Source organism: Bubalus kerabau, chromosome 8 (genome assembly GCF_029407905.1).
Source record: "Bubalus kerabau isolate K-KA32 ecotype Philippines breed swamp buffalo chromosome 8, PCC_UOA_SB_1v2, whole genome shotgun sequence".
In the NCBI taxonomy this organism is placed as follows: Eukaryota; Metazoa; Chordata; class Mammalia; order Artiodactyla; family Bovidae; genus Bubalus; species Bubalus kerabau.
The window spans coordinates 43,104,545-43,124,797 of record NC_073631.1 but is presented as its reverse complement, the minus strand read 5'-3'; the positions used below and the strand labels follow the sequence as shown (position 1 = coordinate 43,124,797).

Below are 20,253 nucleotides of genomic sequence, written 5' to 3'. Positions count from 1 at the left end.
GCTCATGATTATTTATTCATAAGCAAAGGAGACACATTTAGGTAAAAAACAATCATAAAATGTTTGAATGGTTAAACATATAGTTCCATTAACCATTAAAAGAACATTAGTATAAATTGTATTTTTATAATAAGGAGTATTTGACTAAAATCAGATACTGAGATAAAATAGAAAGCTTGGCATATTATTGACTTTTTGATGTTTTAAGTATTTAATATTTTCATTTGGAAGTAAAATCTAATTCAGTTATTTTGTAAGACTGTACAAGAATATGATCATTTCGAATATTTTGAGAAAAAAGAAACAATAAATATGTAAGAAATGGATCAAAGTATGAATTAAATATTTATAGCACTCCTGTCTCTTTCCCCTTTGTTTTGCACCAAGAAGAGTGACAAATTTGAAGTACTTGACTCTAGTCAATACAGTAAATACTGTGGTCAGGCAGGAAGCTCAAGGAAAACTATATAACATGATTTATGGTTCCTGGAAGTGACTAGGTGTACAGGTTGATAAATACACAATTGAATCAAAACACTTTAGAACAAGAAAGAGGAACTAGAGATAATTTATTTCCACAGTCTCATCTCCCCATGAAGAAATTAAAGCTCAGAGCTAATAGCAGCCCTCTTGGTAGGTACCCCTTTCTCATATTTGCATGTAGTATAAATAGCACATCTAGTTGATACTTTTTCATGTGGTCTAGAATAAACTAGGGAAAACTTGCCTGGTGCCTCTGAAACTTTCATGTGCTGATGTGTTTGTTGGACAGGACCCACGACCAGACATCAAGTTCAATAAGTCTGAATTGAGCCCAGATAGATGCAATTCCAAGTGACTGTGATGAAGTCAACCCAGGTTAGCGCTGAGAAATACAAAACTGCAGACTTGCAAGTTTTTAAAAGGGATATTATGTTGAGTGAGCACACTTTTCCAAACAAGTCACAGCTTTTTCATTAAACTATAATGGCTTTTCCTTACCTTTGCAACTCTAAGGAAAAGGGAATGCTTGTTTAATCAAGAAACTGGGGAGACCACAGTTTCTACACATCAGAACTACCTGGGATCCTCGTGAGACTACAGATTCACTGGGCCTTTTCCTGTAGAGTGTTATTTACAGGGAGATATGTGATGGGACCCAGGAATCTGTAGTTTTCAGAGTCTTTCCTGGTAATTCTGAAAACCAACCCAGTTTGAAAAATACACCATGATCTGTTGTGTTAAAACAGGCTCCAGCAGTTCTAAACTCTGGTTATAGAATCAACCAGAGGACTCAGGAAAATGCTTACCTCCAGAGCTTCTCAGAGAAGGCAATGGCACCCCACTCCAGTACTCTTGCCTGGAAAATCCCATGGATGGAGGAGCCTGGCAGGCTGCAGTCCATGGGGTCATGAAGAGTGGGACACGACTGAGCGACTTCACTTTCACTTTTCACTTTCATGCGTTGGAGAAGGAAGTGGCAACCCACTCCAGTGTTCTTCCCTGGAGAATCCCAGGGACGGGGGAGCCTGGTGAGCTGCCGTCTATGGGGTCGCACAGAGTCGGACATGACTGAAGCGACTTAGCAGCAGCAGCAGCCAGAGCTTCTGGATAGGTCGGTCTGCAGTAGTTCTGAGAATTTGCACTGTTTCAGGCTCCCAGGTGATGTTGATATCTTGCGAAACTCTGGGCTGAACTGTGCTCTGCAAACTGAGGCAGAAGATTCACAGGAAAATGCCCAGAAGCCGCTGCAGTTTCTCTGCTGAAACCAGGGCCTCTGCTCCTGCCGCCTGAAGAACCTGAAAATGGCGGCCGCAGCTTTTTTCCAAGCCTGGAGCAGGTGTTTGCAATTCCTGAAACCTGAACGCTAACCTCCTGGGCTAGATTCTGTCCCATGGAGTTCCCAGGCCTCTGGGGCGAGATGGGGCAGCACGGCCAGAGTGGAGAGGGGCTAGGGGTGGGAAACAGGAGAGGAGAAATCCTGCTAACCGCCAAAATGAAAGGTAACACAAATAGGCGGGTAGGTTTTATTAGTAGTTTGTCCCCAAATTAGTTAAGTCAGTGATCATATTGGAAACAACACGGGGACTTCCCCGATGGTCCAGTGACTAAGACTCCCGGCTCCCAATGCAGGGGAGTTGGCACACAATTGGCATGCCCTATTCAACCCCTGGTCACGGAACTAGATTTCACATGTGGCAACTAGAGCTCACAGCTGCAAATGAAGATCCGGAATGCAGCAAGGAAGATAGAAGATCCAGCCAGTGGCGGCTAAGACCCCGCTTAGTCAAATAAATAAATAAATATATATATATATATATATATATGTAAAATAATAACAACACAAAGTGTGGGTCAACACACACACAAATTACCTCGTTTTTCATTGAACTTGTGTAGTGAATGTTACTACATGCTACCCAGATACCCCTCAGGACAGCACACTTACTTCCTCCCTGCTAGGGTCGGACACGACTGAAGTGACTTAGCAGTAGCAGCAGCAGGGGGTTGCTGGGAGTGATGCCCAGTCAGCAGCCCTCAGCTCTCTTCAGGAATTGCATCATTTGATGTGAGTCACAGTCCTCAGGCCCTGCTCCACTTCAGGAATAGCCAGTATCCAGTGACTGGACATCTGGGGTCCTTGCCAAAACTGAATGATCTTGTAAACTTTAGCAGTCTACGTAGGTTGCTAAGGGCTTTATTGTGATTGCATAAAACCTACCTTTTCTATCTTCCCAGTCTTATTTATTTACTTATTTTTGGCTGCTCTGGGTATTCCTTGCTATGCACAGGCTTTTTCTAGTTGTGGCCGGTAGGGGTTGCTCTCCAGTTGGCATGCTCAGGCTTCTCATTGCATTGGCTTCTCTTGTTGCAGAGCTCAGGCTCTAGGCAGGCAGGCTCAGAGGCTGCAACTCGTGGGCTCTAGAGCACAGACTCAGTAGTTGTGGTGACCAGGCTTACTTGCCCTGTGGCAAGTAGGATCTTCCCAGACCACGGCTTAAACATGTGTCCCCTGCATTGACAGGAAAATTTTTAATCACTGGATCATCAGGGAAGTCCTACCTGCTTAACTGTATTACCTTCTCTTCATTCACCCTTCAAGAGAATGACCCCCAAATATTCCTGCACTCAAATCTCCATTCAGATGATCACATATCACGTTCTATTAATAAGAAAAGCACAAGAGAAATTAGATATAAATTATTAAAAATTTCTACCTGGGAAAAAAACTAAAAAAAATGAATAAATGCAAAAACTCATAAAAATTCCATGAGAGGATCAATAAAGGAATAAAATCTATTTTTATTAAAATCAAAAAAGAAACAAAAATCTATTAAAATCTAAAAGAGCAATACAATAAAATCTAAGGCTCTTCCCGTCTTAACAAAGAGAAACTGAAAATGTAATGGCAAAATTCTGGGTAACAACAAAAAGATTTATCAGCCTAGATATAATTCTGAAAAGCAAAATAAAGCACATGATGTACATGAAATAAATTTTGAAATTTAAATAATGGAGGGTAATGAGGAGGTATGTTTTGTCCTACCAGTTATCAAAATACAGTAATTTTACAATATTGGATGAGGAATAGATACAATTATCAAACAAGAGTCTAAAACGTGCTCATGAATATATGAGGATTTAATTTGTGATAAAAGTTGCAACATTTACAAGTGGGGAAATAATGAACTAGTCTAACAACAGCATTGAAATGAGTGACTCAGTTCAGTTCAGTTCAGTCGCTCAGTTGTGTCCAACTCTTTGCAACCCCATGAATTGCAATGCCAGGCCTCCCTGTCCATCACCAACTCCCGGAGTTCACCCAAACTCATATCCATCGAGTTGGTGATGCCATCCAGCCAGCTCATCCTCTGTCATCCCCTTCTCCTCCTGCCCCCAATCCCTCCCAGCATCAGAGTCTTTTCCAATGAGTCAACTCTTCACATGAGGTGGCCAAAGTATTGGAGTTTTAGCCTCAGGATCAGTCCTTCCAGTGAACACCCAGGACTGGTCTCCTTTAGGATGGACTGGTTGGATCTCCTTACAGTCCAAGGGACTCTCAAGAGTCTTCTCCAACACCACAGTTCAAAAGCATCAATTCTTCGGCAATCAGCTTTCTTCACAGTCCAACTCTCACATCCATACATGACCACTGGAAAAACCATAGCCTTGACTAGACAGAGCTTTTTTGGCAAAGTAATATCTCTGCTTTTCAATATACTATCTAGGCTGGTCATAACTTTCCTTCCAAGGAGTAAGCATCTTTTAATTTCATGGCTGCAATCACCATCTGCAGTGATTTTGGAGCCCAGAAAAATAGTCTGATACTGTTTCCACCGTTTCCCCATCTATTTCCCATAAAGTGATGGGACCAGATGCCATGATCTTCATTTTCTGAATGTTGAGCTTTAAGCCACCTTTTTCACTCTCCTTTTTCACTTTCATCAAGAGGCTTTTTAGTTCCTCTTCACTTTCTGCCATAAGGGTGGTGTCATTTGCATATCTGAGGTTATTGATATTTCTTCCCGAAATCTTGATTCCAGCTTGTGCTTCTTCCAGTCCAGCGTTTCTCATGATGTACTCTGCATATAAGTTAAATAAGCAGGGTGACAATATACAGCTTTGATGTACTCCTTTTCCTATTTGGAACCAGTCTATTATTCCATGTCCAGTTCTAACTGTTGCTTCCTGACCTGCATTTAGGTTTCTCAAGAGGCAGATCAGGTGGTCTGGTATTCCCATCTCTTTCAGAATTCTCCACAGTTTATTGTGATCCACACAGACAGAGGCTTTGGCATAGTCAATAAAGCAGAAATAGATGTTTTTTTCTGGAACTCTCTTGCTTTTACATGATCCAGCAGATGTTGGCAATTTGATCTCTGGTTCCTCTGCCTTTTCTAAAACCAGCTTGAACATCTGGAAATTCTCGGTTTACATATTGCTGAAGCCTGGCTTGGAAAATTTTGAGCATTACTTTACTAGCGTGTGAGATGAGTGCAATTGTGTAGCAGTTTAAGCATTCTTTGGCATTGCCTTTCTAAGCATTTGCAAAACTGTCAGATTTATAAGTCATATTGTGCACTATAAGGTTAACTCTTCAGTTACTACTGAATCCTTTAATTCCCATCCTTGTTTTCACTTCCACAAATTCACTGTTGATTGTCCTCATCTTTACTATATGTTCCTCCTCTCCCTTTCTGTTCTGTCAAGAATGAAGCATACTTGTCTTTCCCATCTTAAACAGCTAGTCACAACAGAAGAAAACTTTCCACCCCACCCGCTTCTTGGAGCTACCACCATATTGGTTTCCTTGATGGAAAGAGTTGCCACTGTTACTGTCTGTGCTTCTTCCCCTCTGGCTCCCCCTCCTGCAGCAGCCTGCCTTCAGACCCCAGGACTCACACTGGGCCTCTGGAAACAGATTCTGTGACCAAACGATTCTGGACTAAAGGGCTTTGAGGACATTCTCTCAGGAGATGCACTAGTAAGAAAGTGAAGGGGCAGGATTAAGCAGATGGAGAAAGTGGCCTACAGGGTATTAATAGTTCCTGCTGAGGCCCCAGTTGATCCTGTGGGGGATCCCTCACTTGGAATCCCTCCAAGTGAAGCAAGGGTGCTGGGCCTTTAAGCCCCCACATCAGACAGTTGCTGGGCTGGGCTGCCTTACGTGTGGTGGTGCCCTGCAACTGAGGACAGCTGCCAATGCAGATGGAGACTCTTGGCTGAGAATGGAGTGACTCGTCCTACAGCAGGGACCTGGGTGGAACCACAGTATCTGCTCCATCATTGCTCCAGGGACTCACAACCACTTGCTCTCTAAGTGATTTCTCCCTATCAGGAAAAATTTTGCCAGTGGTCTGGTTGGCCTGATTTCCTAGAGGGAAAATTATGAGAGAAGGGCTGGTAAGATGAACTACAGCCCTTCAGATCAGCTGAGTCTGATCTCAGAACTAAAACTGATACTCACCATCTCTCTCTCTACCACCCATTCTAGACTCCCTCTTCCCTTAGCCAACACCTCCACTGGTCCAGGCAGTTTGCCTGGCTGGATGTGAGCTACACCATCATTCCTGAAGCGGTGAAGCTCCTGGTTACTGTGCCATCTCCAGGCGATGGCTGCTTCTCCACACGCCATTGACACCAGGCGTGGCGGTGCCACAGGCATCCCAGTGGATCAACTGAGGGCCAAACATGTTCATTCCTCCCGCACTGGGTAACAGCTGTCCTGCCTCCCCCTGAAGATGGGATCCATCCCCACTGCTGGGAGGGTGGCTCCTTTCTTTCCCTGCTGGTCTCGTGGCAGGAGGATCTTAGGTGGCAGCAGGAGTCCATGCTACTGTTACTGGGAACGAGAGCCTCTAGATCTGTGGAATCTACAACTATATGGGTGGAAAACACAGATTCCTTCAAAGTGGATCATTTTGAGTTGTAATCAGAGCCACTCGTACTTTAACCCTTTGGTTCCCAGGCTCCAGAATTCTCCCTACTGTGGACACAGCTCCATGGAATACTAGTTGATTAAGGTTGTAGATGACACCCTGGAAGGTGTAGATGATACCCTGGAAGGTGGTTACATCCTCTCTGGGTGCCCCCTTACCTACAAGCTGGCACCTCAGCTATGCTTTTAAGAGGCCAGTCCATCTCCATCAGGCTGCTTGGTTCTGAGTTGTTCAGTAAAGTGATAGGCCCCGCAGATCCCTTGATTGTGGGATCAAGGCCAGGATAGTGTGAAGCAAGAGAGGCATGTGGGGTGCAACACTCAAGAGGCACCCATCTCAGGCCACATCTTTCCACACAAATTAACTGATCAGGCCCACCAATAAGGGCTCTGCCCATCAGGTGGCCTGCCCTGAAAAGTCCCCACAATATGAACGGGGTTATAGTGAAAAGTAATCATCTCCCCTCAGTCTCCATTTTACTTCCCCCTGAAAGATAAATGTGATTGTAGATAGCACATATATCTCTAGAAAATCTATGCATATAGAAGCACTGCTGCTGCTGCTAAGTCGCTTCAGTCGTGTCCAGCTCTGTGTGACCCCATAGACAGCAGCCCACCAGGCTCCCCCGTCCCTGGGATTCTCCAGGCAAGAACACTGGAGTGGGTTGCCATTTCCTTCTCCAATGCAGGAAAGTGAAAAGTGAAAGTGAAGTCGCTCAGTCGACACATATATTATATACACGTGACCATTTTATCTACAGATTTTTAAATCTTTGTTCATTACATTAGTTTTAAAAATTTATCATAGCTTAGAAGTGATTTCATTGATTATATAGAGCTATCATTGTATATATAGATCACTATAATTTATTGGTGGACATTTAGGTTGTTTTCAATCTTTTGTTATGAAAACAGCATTGTAATAGATATGACACAATTTAAGTTTTGACAGATAAATGAAGATTTAAATATTATGGCATTTCAATTTTTGAGTGAGAGTGAGCATCTCTTCATATGTGAGAGACATATTTCCATCTTTGGTGGATGATTGGTTAATATAATTTGCTTATTTTAATTGGTTTATAGATTTTTTCTCTGTTTAGTGGCTCTTTTACTTATTTTATAATTTGTGTTATAATTTTTGTTGTATACATTTACCTTTTATGTTTTTATTTATGATGTCTGTGCCCTTTTTTCTAGACTCACATAAATTCGTATTTTACTTTAGTATTTTATCATTTCATATCCTACATTTACATCTCTTTAGCATTTTAAATGGAGAAGGCAATGGCAAGCCACTCCAGTAATCTTGCCTAGAAAATCCCACGGATGGAGGAGCCTGGTGGGCTGCAGTCTATGGGGTCGCTAGGAGTCGGTCGCGACTGGGTGACTTCACTTTCGCTTTTCACTTTCATGCAGTGGAGAAGGAAATGGCAACCCACTCCAGTGTTCTTGCCTGGAGAATCCCAGGGACGGCAGAGCCTGGTGGGCTGCTGTCTATGGGGTCATACAGAGTCGGACACGACTGAAGCGACTTAGCAGCAGCATTTTAAAAATATAAAAGCAGGATGGATGGATACTTTTTAGTTGTTAAACCATCACTTACTGAAAAATCTATCTCTTCCCCAATTATATAAAGTGCCTTTCAGTTCAGTTCAGTCGCTTAGTCATGTCCGACTCTTTGCGACCCCACGAATCGCAGCACGCTGGGCCTCCTGTCCATCACCAACTCCCGGAGTTCACCCAGACTCACGTCCATCCAGTCAGTGATGCCATCCAGCCATCTCATCCTCTGTCGTCCCCTTCTCCTCCTGCCCCCAATCCCTCCCAGCATCAGATTCTTTTCCAATGAGTCAACTCTTCACATGAGGTGGCCAAAGTACTGGAGTTTCAGCTTTAGCATCATTCCTTCCAAACAAATCCCAGGGCTGATCTCCTTCAGAATGGACTGGTTGGATCTCCTTGCAGTCCAAGGGACTCTCAAGAGTCTTCTCCAACACCACAGTTCAAAAGCATCAATTCTTCGGTGCTCAGCCTTCTTCACAGTCCAACTCTCACATTCATACATGACCACAGGAAAAACCATGGCCTTGACTAGACGAAACTTTGTTGGCAAAGTAATGTCTCTGCCCTTGAATATGCTATCTAGGTTGGTTATAACGTTCCTTCCAAGAAGTAAGCGTCTTTTAATTTCATGGCTGCAGTCACCATCTGCAGTGATTTTGGAGCCCAGAAAAATAAAGTCTGACACTGTTTCCACTGTTTCCCCATCTATTTCCCATGAAGTAATGGGACCGGATGCCATGATCTTCATTTTCTGAATGTTGAGCTTTAAGCCACCTTTTTCACTCTCCTCTTTCACTTTCATCAAGAGGCTCTTTAGTTCCTCTTCCCTTTCTGCCATAAGGGTGGTGTCATGTGCATATCTGAGGTTATTGAGATTTCTCCCGGCAATCTTGATTCCAGCTTGTGCTTCATCCAGCCCAGCCTTTCTCATGATGTACTCTGCATATAAGTTAAATAAGCAGGATGACGATATACAGCCTTGACGTATTCCTTTTCCTATTTGGAACCAGTCTGTTGTTCCATGTCCAGTTCTAACTGTTGCTTCCTGACCTGCATACAGATTTTTCAAGAGGCTGATCAGGTGGCTGGTGTTCCCATCTCTTTCAGAATTCTCCACAGTTTATTGTGATCCACACAGTCAGAGGCTTTGGCATAGTCAATAAAGCAGAAATAGATGTTTTTCTGGAACTCTCTTGCTTTTTCCATGCCTTTATCCTATGATAAATTCAGTTCAGTTCATTCACTCAGTCATGTGGGACTCTTTGCAACCCCATGGACTTCAGGATGCCAGGCTTCCCTGCCATCACCAACTCCCAGAGCTTACTCAAACTCATATCCATTGAGTTGGTGATGCAATCAACCATCTCATCCTCTGGCATCCCCTTCAATGTCATCCTCTGTCAATGGTAAATTGACATAATTTGTGGCTCAGATGGTAAAGCGTCTGCCTGCAGTGCGGGAGACCCGGGTTCGATCCCTGGGTTGGGAAGATCCCCTGGAGGAGGAAATGGCAACCCACTCCAGTACTCTTGCCTGGAAAATTCCATGGACTGAGGAGCCTGGTAGGCTACAGTCCATGGGGTCTCAAAGAGTTGGACACGACTAAGCGACTTCACTTCTTCAAAATCTATTTCTGTGATCTCTCTTCTGTTCATTAATCTCTAAGTTTGGATAGATTGGCTGGAGGAGGGCATGGCAACCCACTCCAGTATTCTTGGCTGGAGAATCCCATATATAGAAGAGCCTGGAGGGCTACAATCCATAGGATTGCAAAGAGTTGGACAGGACTGAGTGACTAAGCACAGCACAGCACATTACCTAATTAATTTTAACAATGTTTTACTCTTTCATAACTCTCACTCCCACTCACTATAACTTTATGTATGAATGTTCATATTGGCTGACCACTCCATAATATATTTATTTAAAAAAATTTTTCTAGGATACATAAAATGACTTAATATGCAAAGTTATTGAGACAATTTACTAGTTTAAAATGTATAGGCAATAGTTATTTTCTTCTTCTGTCACCATTTCTATACTTTCTCACCATTAGCTAGAACTTCACTCTAGGTGACTTGCTTCTTAAGGTTTGGAACTCTCATGCGCTTCAATATTGCCAGTGGGTTTATTGCAATTAGACTCCTCAGCTCTCAAGAAAATACCAGAAGATGATCCAAGGAACCATATCAATATATACGTACCCCATCTTCCCACACTGTATTGCAGCAGCCCCTCTTTAAGGTATTCAAGACCACGTCCAATGACAATGGTAACTCCTTCCTTTGCCTACTTTCCATCCAAAAAGAAAAATAGAAAAACAAAATACCTGTGAAGAAAGATCAGATCTGTGGTTACTAGAGGCAGGTGTTGAGGAGGGGATATTGGCTGATGGTGGTCAAACGTACAAATTTCTAGTTATAAGATAGGTAAGTACTGGAGACATAATGTGCAACATGACTACAATAATATATATATATATACATATATATATAGCTGTAATCTCTATAAAAATTGAAGTAAATACTAAAAGTTCTCATCATAAGGGTAAAAAAACACATTTTAAAAATATTTATATGAGATGATGGATGTTAAACTTATTTTGGTAATCATTTCACAATATACACAAGTCAAATAATTATGTTGTACACCTTACAGCATTTAGCATATAGCAATTTTACAGTAGTATAGATCAATTAAGGGCTTCCCTGGTGGCTCAGACTATAAAGAATCTGCCTGCAATGCAGGAGACCCGGGTTCAGTCCCTGGCTAGGGAAGATTCTTTGGAAAAGGAAAAGGGAACCCACTCCTGTATTCTTGCCTGGAGAGCTCCATGGACAGAAGAGCCTGGAGGGCTATGCCCCATGGGGTTGCAAAGAGTTGGACATGACTGAGTGACTAACACACACACATGTAGATCAATTAAGTCTCAATAAAACTGGAAAAAAGTAAATTAACAGAAATATAAACCTTAAACATACTTTTAAATGTAATTATTTAGGAAAGAAAGTTAATGTATATAATTGTGTGTGTATGCTCAGTCGTGTCCAGCTCTTTGTGACCCCATGGACTGCAGCCTGCTAGGCTCCTCTCTCCATGAAAATTTCCAGCCAAGAATACTGGGGTGGGTTGCCATTTCCTACTCCAATTTATATAGATAATTAACATAATATTAGAGCATGTGCGAGCGTACTAAGTTGCTTCAGTCGAGTCTGACTTTGTATGACCGTATGGACAGTAGCCTGCCAGGCTCTGCTAGCCATGGGATTCTCCAGGCAGGAATACTGGAGTGCATTGCAATGCTCTCCTCTAGGGGATCTTCCCCACCCAGGGATCAAACCTGTGTCTCCTGCGACTCCTGCGTTACAGGCGGACTCTTTACCTTTGAGTCACTGGGAAGCCCACTAAAGCATGTAATGAATCATAAAGAGCTAAAATTTCCAAGGCAATTTTGATTTCCAAACAAGTCACACAAATCTCTGTAGGGGAAAGAGAGTACCATGCCTGGTTACTTGCTTTGGAGTATGAGGGCCTTCATACTCTTCTGCTTGTAAGAGGGGAACAGCACCCTGAGAACAAAATAACGTTATCTCCTTAATCTATCTTGCCATAGTTGAATACACACACACTTTTAATAGTTCATTTCCGGTACTCATGTAGTTCTATGGTAAGAAGTGTATCATCTGATTTGCCACTCATTGCCCTTCATGTCCCTGTGACCCGCATTAGCTATCTGAGATGACTGTTTGACCCTGCCCGCTCACTCCTTTGTCTTGTCGCTCAGTCGCTGCATCTTCCTGAGCCGCCGCGCCTTGCGCAGTGTGCCCTGTTCCGCCTTCCACGGGGCCTCAGCTTCACTCTAGCCTCCTGTCTTTCCACGCCACCATTCCTTCTGAGAGTCAACTTTGGATTTCTTGTGCCACATTCCCCTGTTTGCGTCTTCTGTAAAATTTTCTGTTGCTCTTTCACAAGGAATTTTTTTTTTGTCTTGGTTACTTTATTTCCTTATAGACTCTGTTATGGTTAATGATCAGAATTACGACATATTTTTATACTTCTAACATAGTATTTCTAACGCTCACTTTGTTGTGGCTATTGCAGAAATTCTGAATGTATAGCACTAAAGATTAGGTTAATAAACTTTTATGATTAAAATGAACTCATTTCTTTTGTACATTAGTCCTCCGCTATAGTGGTTTAGGGCTGTGTGTAGTAGAAATAAAGAATTAATGAAAGTTTTGAAACAACTTCTCATTCACGAAAGGAAGTTAAATCCTTCAAACTCTATAATGCCTAAATTAAATACCAGGATTATCCTACTATGAAATGGGGCATTCAAATTCCAGTCCTATTCAAGATAAATAGGACTATACACAGATAAATCTGCATTTTGGAAGTTCTCCCTGAAAAAAACTAGTTGTAAGCAACCATTTGATTGATTACACACATTTCATAAATCAAAGGCACTGACCTAAAAGATCCAGATAGAAAACCAACCTCTTTGAATAATCAGATAGTCTGCTCTGTACTAGGTCCTGGGAAGAATTCAAAATAATCTGAAGCCTTTGCTTCTGTATACTTACATGAAAAGTTAAATTAAATATATAACAAGCAAGCCAAATGTCAAAAATAGTACCTTTTTTCAGACACATGCTATAGACAATATTCAGTTGGAACTTGTGAGAAATTAGAAATCACATGAGCAGTTATTCCGTAGGTCTTTTTCTGTTTTATTTCAAAAGGTTATTCTTATTGGTACTGTAATTTAAACTGAGGGCTAGAATTCAGAGATGTTTTAAAAAGAGAAATGGCAAAATAAGGAGTGGAGAACAGGAGTAATGTAGGGGAAAGCAAGAAAAAGAAGGGGAAGTGAAAGGGACAGAAGTGAATATACAAGGAAGAGAGAGAATGTCATGAGTAAGAGCCTTTCTGCTGAGGTGCATCTATGCCACGGGTCCAGGGATGCCCTCAGGAATAGGACAGAATGTGGAGGCTTGGATGGAAAACAAGTTCATGTGAGCTAATGACTTAATTTACCTTAGTCCCCATTTTCTTCCTTTCTATAAAGGAAGACTCTGACCCCAGTGACCACCAAGACTCCTTTTTGCTTGAAAATACTAAAAGTCTATGAGAGGTCACACTCTAAGCCAGGTGGCAGCTGGGCAATTCAAGTATGTGTTTACATTCTAAACACGTTCCAAAAGCACCCTGTAGAGTTTGAAAAGGCCCCTGAATTTGTCCATCAAAAATTCTTAAATATGAGCTGCCCTTTGGACTTTGTCAAAGTGTGTCTTCTTTTGTAACAGACCTCTGTCTGAAAAAGCCATCTGGGAAATATTCACCTCAAGTTTCCTTGTAGGGTGGAAACACGGTTGCTTGCTAACTGCCTAGAATGAATACAAATCCCACCCAGTGGTCATCAACTGCCATCAAAACTCTAACTCACTTCAGTTTGGAAGAGACATGTGTGTTGGGATGGGGCCCATTCAATTAGTCTATTTTAGCTGAACTCAAGTGAAGCAAGGCTTAAGCCAATTCTTAACAAATACACCAGATTTTAGCATCTGGAAGGAAACTGATCCAAAACAAATTCTATGATCCATATAACATGTAGCTCTGGTGTGTTATCTGATTCCTGAGCAGTGACCATACTCTGGATGAGTAGGACGAACTTTTAACCCAACAAATGACAATTTAGCAAACAACAGCTGCCCGGCCCTTTCACTAGTAGACCTATAAAAAACACAAATAAAATAAATTGTGTTTACACTTATTAAATAATGGCTATTTTTTATTTCTTTTCTTCTTTAGTCTGCAGAAAATAAGAAAGCTTGCAGCAATCACAAGGTTCAGCTCTTCTTCAGGAGATAAACAACGCCTTAGAAAAGCAAATAAGATTAATGTCTTTTCCTCTTTGGCTCAACCGGCTATTTGATTTTATCTTGAGCTCTGCTTTGAATCTTTTCTAAGGCAAAGCAGAATCTGTCTTGGATGGTTTTTTTAACAATGTGGGTTATACTATGTTTTATGACTAATTAAAATGAGACTGAAAACTGCATGATGGTGTCGCAAATTAATTCACCGCCCATTTGGTCCACCCAAGACTTGCCTCAGCAGGTTTTGCCTAATCCTGTAGTCCTAGGCACTGCCAGGTGGTTATTGATTGAATTTGCAGATTCACTTACAGCAAATGACACTATGTGGCCTGCTTCTTAATTACTTGATGCAGTCTCTATCGGTCATGACAATAGCACATTAAAACAGGTGGCATAAACTCAGCTGCAATGAGCCTGGTGGAGGCAATTTTTATAAAAGCTGCTCTACCCAAATGGGAGGATCTCAAATTCAGTTAGGCAAAGTGTTTCAGTGAAAATAATGCATTATCTTAAAAGCCATTTGGATGATTTTATCTGTTATCTATGAAATGACCAAATGAAAAAATTAAATTGATAACAAAAGTCTATATATTAGGGTCTGGGTGGGCAGGATAGTATTTTGCCTGGCAGCAAGCTCCTTTTTAAACTAGGATAAACAGGGGACATGATGTCTAATTATCAAGCAGGATTCAGGGAAGCACGTCTACATACTAGATATGGACGTTGAGTAACCCACAAGGCAGGAAATAAATTTAACTATAGTATCTATCAGTTTTATTAGAGTTTTAATACTTTCTTATCATTTGAAATATATTTACTTTTTGTTTTTTATTCATTTTTGGTTGGAGCTGACTGGTTAGCTGTTTGGTCCAAAAACATTACAAGGAAGAAGCCAATGATGAAGATTTAGTAAAATCTCCTGAGGTCAGCAGTGTATAGAAAAAGGCTTTAAAAGATTTTCTTCAAGATTGTTAAATGGCCATGAGTGGTTGAAAGTTGGGTGTGTTTTCTTACTGATTCATCATGTCATACTGCCTGGATGTTTGTGTGCTTCTATTAGGTCCTTTGCCTATCAGTCTTGGGTCTTGCATTTTTTGAGTGATAGTCAGAGCCCAGAATCAAAATGTTGTGCTACATGTCACTCAATAGCATATCCATTCCTAGTTTTTCAAAAAATGCTACTGAAACTACAAAAAGAGATCCAAATTGTTTTTTCAAAGGTTAATTATTGCCAGAATATAATTGCTTTTATAGCCTTCTTAGTCTAACACTTGGAATGCTTAATATATTCTATTATCAAAGTTATATTTCATATTGATTCTGTGGCCTGTAAGGGAGGTAAAAGGAAGGGATGTGTCCACTAGAAGGATACTCTTCACTAACCAAGTTTGTCACTAAGAATGAAGAAAAATATCATAGGAACTAGTTTTTGGTCAGAAAGTTATCCACAATAGAGATACAGCCAGCAAGACTTTTCAGACCTTGGTTACTGAGTCAAAGACCAAGTTTTGAAATGTCTAGTCTGTTGCTAAACTCCAACAGCTAGGCTTTCTTGCCTACTTATTCATCAGACTCATGTACTCAAGATCATGAGACTATAGCATTTCTTTAAAAATAAAGGAACTTGGGCAATTCTCTTGTGGCACATGCAAACCACTGCTCCTGTGTCCGTTGAACTACTCTGTTGAGTGGCTTCATCTTCAATGGCAGTGATGGACAAGTTCCTCTTCACTGACCCTGCTGCCATCTGTCATCCTGGATTCCACCTACAGTGCATTATCTAAGCCACACTGAGCAGGTTTTACCCTGGCCAAGGTCACTGCCCAGCCAATCAGAACTGATGGGGTCACTGCAAATATCCAAATTACTTCCAAATGGAGGTGCTGACAGACACTGTTAATGAGGGCTGTTTTGTCAGACTTGTTGATGACCTTTGACAACATTGCTCTTCCAGACTGCCAAGAGTCATCTAGTTTTTCTCCCTCTGACATTTAGGTGGTATCTGATACTTAAATGCACTTTTGAGGGTAATCTGAATACAGTGTCCAAAGATAAATTTGCACAAGCGATAAAATCGAGAGCATCGTTATCCATTCATTAGCTAAGAAAATATTTTAGTCACTTTTCTTAAGACAGATCTAAACCTGTACCTCTGCATAACTATTATTAGAGAAGCAGATGTTAGATACTTTAAACTATATAATTGTAAGTGTAGTACAATGGTAATAACAGTGCAAATACTTTTACTTCTAAAAAATGTCACATACCTATTTTTCCATTTGTATCCTGTGCTGATCAGTGAGTTTCTGAATATGAGAGAAAATAGATTATTCAAAGCTATAATTTACATTCTAAAATAATGACATCTGCATCTGCTTGGATATTGTGATAAAACCACCAGGCTTATTACCAAATAGGCTCTTTAATCCTAGCCTTGACCTCAACATTAGATAACATTTCCAGTTATCTTTTGTAATAAATCAGCCAAGTCTCAACATTCTCAAGAAGTCACTTAAAATTATAAGGCTTTAGAGTGTCTGTGTGTGTGTGTGTGTGTGTGTGTGAGAGAGAGAGAGAGAAGTTAGGAAACATATATAGGTAGATCAATGACAAGTCTACAGTTCAATAAGACATTCAGCTTTGAAAAGTTTAATATATAATTTTGTTCTTTCATTTTAAAACTATTCTATCCAGAAGCTTTCTATTTATTTCCATATTTTTAGGTATGCATGTCTCTGAGTTCTACTTAAATACCACTTTGTTTAATAATTCTTCACACTTTCTTGATTCTTTGTTTTAATTGTCTAAGAGTTTAAATTATGTGAAGAGAGATCCTTGTATAATTCTATTCCTTAGCTTCCAGCATGGGCTCCATTGCCTGTCTGTTTTCTGCTTCCTCAACTAAATTTAATCTCTCTTCTCATAAGCAAACACTTAACTACCTCGTGCCTCTCTCAGGATTCTATTATTCACCTTTCTTCCAACTTAAATCTGGAACGCTGCTTCATGACTTTAGATCAAATTATATTTAGTTTCAGAAATTTCCTTACAATAGCCACAACCTAGGAAATACTGTCTATTCTCCCTGAAAATCACAGATGATCACCTTAGAGATGTACTCTATCAATCCTCTTATTTTCTTTTTTTTCAGTAAAAATTATATCTGTAAACTTAGTCTTTTTCTTTCTTCAAAAAGAGTTTAATGGAGTCAATTTTTATGCTCCCCTTCTTTTGTAGTTCAACATCTATTTTTAAAAACCATTTACTATAAAGGACCAAAGACATTTAGAACATGACTTATGATCTAATGTTTGGGGAACAAATCCAAAATTAACTATGAGACAAAGATAAATTCAACATAAGACTTAATATAGATACAAAATTCTACAGAAGATGATCATCAGCATTCTTTATCCTTTGTAATTTTCCTTGAGTTGTGCCATCCTTCCTTGTAGCTTCAACTCTCTGCTTCTAGAGAGCCTCTTAGTGACTCCTGTGCCAGTTCTGAAGGCTTTTGTATGAAGGTCCTGGTCTTGTATCTGGTGACCTCATATTGGTAACCATGGTGGCGGTATTTATACCACAGAAATGGGTAAATGCTACACAGTAGGGGCTTTGTTCAGAGAAGGCAATGGCACCCCACTCCAGTACTCCTGCCTGGACAATCCCATGGACTGAGGAGCCTCATAGGCTGCAGTCCATGGGGTCGCTAAGAGTCAGACACGACTGAGCGTCTTCACTTTCACTTTTCATTTTCATGCATTGGAGAAGGAAATGGCAACCCTCTCCAGTGTTGTTGCCTGGAGAATCCCAGGACAGGGGAGCCTGGTGGGCTGCCGTCTGTGGGGTCACACAGAGTCGGACATGACTGAAGTGACTTAGCAGCAGCAGCAGCAGCAGGGGCTTTGTTGGGTTTCCCTGATGGCTCAGACAGTAAAGAATCCACCTGCAATGTGGGAGACCTGACTTGGATTCCTGGGTTGGGAAGATCCCTTGGAGGAGGACATGGCAACCCACTCCAGTATTCTTGCCTGGAGTATCCCATGGACAGAGGAGCCTGGAGGGCTACAGTCCATGGAGTCGCAAAGAGTCGGACATGACTGAGCGACTAAGCACAGCACAAGGGCTTTGTTTTCTTTCTTTTTTTTTCCTTCTGGAGAGCTAGTTAAAACTTTGACTAGAACATCACTGATTTTAATTCCATCCTAATTCAGATTAAGCCTTGGTGAAAATAACTTTGCCCCCATTTGTTTTTAAAATAAACATACAAAATCACATTAATTGAATGAGTTATTGCTATGAAAAGTAAACAGTTTCTTGGAGAAATGTTCTCCCTATATTATACAAAAGAGACAGGTAACTGTATGCAAAGATAAATTGTATACCTTTGAGTCTGCTTCAGCTGTCCCAGTTGAAAATTGTTTCTCATGGTTGGCAAAGAAATAAAACAATTGTTTCACTGTGAAGCGCGTGGGAAAAGGAGAAAGAAATCAATTGTCTCTTCTCTTCCTCCAAAATCTACCTTCATCCTCTCAACTATCAATTATAAAAGAAATAGAGCCTTACCACTCAAAAGTGTGATCTGCAGACCGGTAGCCACTGGCTTCTCCTACCAATGGGTAAGAAATGCGGCCCTCCAGCACAATCCTATTGAATGAAAGATCTACCTCTTAACAAGGTTCAGGTGATTCATACACTCATTAATGCTTGAGAAGCACTGGAATCAAGGGGATGGAAGTGTACGAGAGGTTGTAAGAGAAAGGGGCTTGGGCTGGTGATGTTGGTTTAGGCCAGAGGCATATCAGTTGGGTTGTCAGTTCGTAGCACACTGATTTGTCTACAAAGGACAGACACAACAGACGAGAAACTTGGACTTTTTAAGGACATTTTTTCCAGATGACTTTTCTATGCTCTACACCTGCGGTTGCTTGTCCCCCTCCCAGCACCTGTTAAAGCAGGCAATGATGCTGACAAGATAGTTTTCAACTACTGCTGAGAAAAGTGGAGAAAGTTGTCATTGTGACCCCGAGGGTGAAGCTCTTCATTTTTTCACCAAGTAGAAAATGTGGACTAAGGAAAAGCGTATTCTTTCATTTTGGCCCTGTTTTATAATGAGGCCATGTGTAGCTGAACAAAGCCAAATGAGACTGACCCCAAACAATCTGGTCTAGTTAGCACAACTGAACAGTGTCCAGACAATCATTTGGAATCCCAGGAACTCAAGTTTTTACTTATTTGATGCTGACAGCCAAAAAGAAGAATTTTTTGGTCTCATGTGCACTTTTCTGCACTATACAGCCACATCTCTAGGTCACATGTAAATATGGAGAAAACCCTACACTGAGAAATAAAAGACTGGCCTTAGTAACGATATATGTGACCTCTTTATAGATCTCAGTTTTACCATCTGTAAAATGGTTGTGTGTGACAACTCTTGGGACCACCTTGGCCTTTCCACTTGTCCTCACACATTTCCCCCCAGAGTATTCTCAGCTGAAAGAGCCATTCACTAAGAACATTCACTCTGTGGCTCTGTTTCAGTGTGTCCTGACAGTGTGTTCCCCTTGCCCTAGACTTTTTGAATTCTTGAGCCATACATTTGTCAAATTTGACAGAAAGATTTTATCAACTGAAATGTGCAGAAATATTGTAAATAATTCTACATATGAGTGTTATTTTAACCTAATTTTAATCACTGAGTTTTCTTGTGATAAAGTGATGTTCTGAGACACTACAATTGTTGTTGGTGCAATTGGTAGTTACTAGAAATTCTGATATGCTGAAGCCATATCATCTAAAGAGACAAACATCTAAAAACAGGAAGATAAAGCTGGAAGTCCTAATTAATAGATATTGGTCTAACAATTCCTATTAGAATTTGTTACCAACATTAAAGATCACTTTGAGTGTGACAGAGTACCCATGAATGACATTATAATATAACAGGGTCTCATAGTTTAGAATACCCTACTTAGTCTCTTATTAATGTTAAATTTCTTAATATTTTTATGCCTTGGTTTCATCATCTGTTAGAAGGTAAATAATAGTAGTATATAACTCCTGGGTTTGATGATGAGAATTAAACAAAATAATGTATACAAGCAACACTCCCTGGAAGTTAGTGAGCATCCCATTGACATTAGCTATATTGTCCTTATAAATAGCAGCGGTAGTGGCAGCAGCAGTAGAAGTATTTCTCTTATATAAAAAACTAAATAAAGCATAAGGTAGGAAATATTCTAATTCATTCAGCAGTCATTCAATTAATCCACATCTAAATATTAATATCAAGGGCTTTCTTAATTTTGACACACTTATGCAATATAAACCTAACCTCAGTTTGCCGAGTTATTGAGAAATGATAAATATTAATTATTCTTCTAGAAGGTTAAG

General features: G+C 40.6%; 1 long non-coding RNA gene across 1 annotated transcript; it reads right to left on the bottom strand.

Annotated features, from left to right (window-relative positions):
• Positions 1 to 3,279: 3,279 nt before the first annotated feature.
• Positions 3,280 to 19,599, bottom strand: LOC129659066 (uncharacterized). Its single transcript, XR_008717775.1, has 4 exons — positions 18,427 to 19,599; positions 18,246 to 18,319; positions 10,189 to 10,313; positions 3,280 to 4,928 (listed from the first exon to the last, which is right to left on the bottom strand). It is a non-coding gene; the product is annotated as an uncharacterized LOC129659066 (long non-coding RNA).
• Positions 19,600 to 20,253: the final 654 nt, after the last annotated feature.